The following is a 3,059-nucleotide window of genomic DNA, read 5'->3' as shown; positions in this document are numbered from 1 at the left end:
TTAACTAAGAATGCCATCTTAAACAAGTCAAGATGCTATTGGTCTATCTGATCTGGGGGTGAAAGAGCATGAACAGTCAAATCCATTAAAACCCTCAAATTTCGTGTAATCCATTAAAACCCTCACATATCTTATACATTTAATATATTTATTTAAATATCACCATCAACCACAGATAACACAGAAATTGTAGAAGTTCACAACGCGCCGCTGGTGTAGTGGTATCATGCAAGATTCCCATTCTTGCGACCCGGGTTCGATTCCCGGGCGGCGCACTCGTTTTGTTTCCCACTCTGTCTCAAAGAGCTATTAATTTGATTGTTTTTCTTACTTGTTCTTGTTCACGCTTTCACGTGTCGTGTCATGTCAATTGATGAACATGGGAAATCCATTTTTTACGCCTTTTAGGAAACTCAGGGGATGTGATCATTTTTATAAGGCTCATTTCTGTAACGGGCTCTCCCCGAATGAACACAATATAAAAAAGCAAGGACACAAGTCGCAAATAGAAAATACATGTATTTAAACAAAAGGTTCTCCCATTTCTTTCTAAAAAAAAAAAAAAACGTTACGACTGGTTCCGTGTAGAATTGCAAACCATCGAAACATGTTATTTAATTTACAATTTGTGTACTGATGTGTTTAATGTTTAGAATATAAACATTGCTACACACATTTGTAGATTGAAGTTAGAAAAGGATACGAGGGCTTCGTCCGGGATTCAATCATATGCCTTTGGCGTTCATTTTCTTCACAAACACAGCTGGCGAATCATCAATCTGATCACCTAATAATTTTACCAGTTCCACTGGTTTACTTTAAAGAATTCCTGCCAGTTTCACTGGGTCGCTTTAATTCCCTACCACTCGACATCCACTGATGAGCGACCTACAATCGTCTTCGCCTATCAGCCCGTTCTTGTCATTCCAAATTCGATGTTTCGCTTTTGGATATCCCCTCAAGAGGGCGACTTCTATATTTAACAAATCGAAAGCTAAGCACCATGTGAGATGTTTCCGTCTCTCCACGAGATGGCGGCCACGACTCTTTTGTAAAACCGGCAATGTCAAAGGATTTTCTTCGGCCGTAAGAGTATCCTACATTTCAACACACACACACACGCACACGCACACGCATATATTTTTTGGATCATTGTCTTGCTGCATGAAAGCTATACAGTGTCCATAAGTATTTGGACATTGACGCAATATTTGTTGTTTGGCTTCGTATTCCAGCACATTGGATTTGAAACAAAACAATGGATATCAGGTGAAAACAAAGCGCGCTGTCAGCTTTAATTTAAGGGTATTTACGTCCACATCTAGTAATGCATATAGGAATTAAAGCCCTTTTAATTTAGAGGGCCAAAAGTAATTGGACAAATTAACATAATCATAAACATATCATAATCTGGATATACAGTGCCTTGAAAAAGTATTTGCCACCTTCCTGATTTCCTCTATTATTGCATATTTGTCACACTAAATGGTTCCAGATCCTTAGATACAATGTATTATTAGACTAAGGGAACCTGAGTCAACATAAAACACATTAAAAAAAATATTATTTCATTTATTTAATGAAAATGTTATCAAACACCCATATCACCCTTGTGTAAAAATAATTGCCATTTTAAACTTAATTACTGGTTGCACCACATTTAGTAGCAATAACTACAAACACTTTCTATAATTTGATATCAGTCTTTCACATCCCTGTGAAGTAATTTTAGCTCACTCTTTTTTGTAGTTAATTAACTGCTTTAATTCAGAAAAATTGGTAGGTTTTTTGAGCATGAACTGCTCATTTCAGGTCCTTCCACAACATCTCTATTTGGTTCAAGTCAGGACTTTGACTAGGCCACTCCAAAACATTATCCTAAAAGGCTTGGGGATCATCCAGAAGATTTTTTTTGCAAATGTCATACGAGTAATGATATTTCTTTTGGCTAACAGTGGTTTCCTCCTTGCTACTCTCCCATGAATCTCATTTTTGCCCAGTCTCTTTCTCATTCTGCAGTCATGAACGCTAACCAAAGCTGAGGTTAGAGAAACCTGCAGTTCTTTGGAAGTCTTTTGTGACTTCCTGAATGAGTTGTTGCTGTTGTGCCCATGGAGACATTTTGGCAGGTCGACCACTCCTTGGAAGATTCAGCACTTTTCCAAGTGTTCTCCATATGGATATAATGGCTATCCCTGTGGACTGATGGACTACCAGAGCCTTAGAAATAGCTTTTCTAGACTGATATATTTGAACTACTTTTTCTCATCTTTTATGAATGAGGTTTATATTCAACAAGGCTGGCTGCAATCAAACCTGGCTGTGTTCAATCAGGTGAATCTCACTCTCAATTAAATTTGGTTATTTGGTTGATTAAGTAACTAATGGGGCAATTACCTTTTCACTTGGCTGATCTGGGTGTTTGATAACTTTTTTCTTAAAATAAACAAAATAATCATTCATAAAATGTTTTGTGTTTACATAGTTTATGATACCTTTGACCTTAACAAGGCTCCTGGACCAGTTGATTTGAAACAACCTCATAACGCCCAAAGAACCATTACAATATTTCTTTGTAGGTATGATGCCCCTTTAAACATTGTTCTTCAGATGTTGTGCTTGATCAAAAAGCTCATCTTTATCAAGCATGTGAATAATTTTTGTAGGGCACTGTACGGCTCTCTCTCTAGCTCTCTCTCTTTCCCAATTGCTGTAGTTAATTTCCTGTATTGCCAGTGTGAGTTTGCTGCTGAGTTCTAGCTTAGCGAGTGGGGAGAGGGGGATATCTGCTGCAAGGTCACGGAGTGGGCAGACAACGGCAAGATTCTCTGGCTGCAGGTCTGTCAGTCAGCGCAAACGATCAATGAGCTTTCCTTCCCACAGGGCACTGAAGTTTCCCCTCCACATATCCCTCTCTGATATGCAGCAAATGCAGAGAGAGAGAGAGAGAGAGAGAGAGGGGGGGAGGGAGAGAGAGAGAGAACAAGAGAGGGAGAGTGAGAGAGAGAGAGATTGTGAAAATAGCATTGTTCAGTTCTTGGAATGGTGCAATGGGATTG

At 38.7% G+C, this 3,059-nt stretch overlaps 1 non-coding gene across 1 annotated transcript; it reads left to right on the top strand.

Annotated features, from left to right (window-relative positions):
* The first annotated feature begins 204 nt into the window (after nucleotides 1–204).
* On the top strand, nucleotides 205–275 carry trnag-ccc (transfer RNA glycine (anticodon CCC)). The gene has a single exon. It is a non-coding gene; the product is annotated as a tRNA-Gly (tRNA).
* The last annotated feature ends 2,784 nt before the right edge of the window (nucleotides 276–3,059 follow it).

This window comes from Anguilla rostrata, chromosome 6 (genome assembly GCF_018555375.3).
Source record: "Anguilla rostrata isolate EN2019 chromosome 6, ASM1855537v3, whole genome shotgun sequence".
NCBI lineage: Eukaryota > Metazoa > Chordata > Actinopteri > Anguilliformes > Anguillidae > Anguilla > Anguilla rostrata.
Note: the sequence above shows the minus strand (reverse complement) of the source record. Positions and strands in the feature narration are given on the sequence as shown.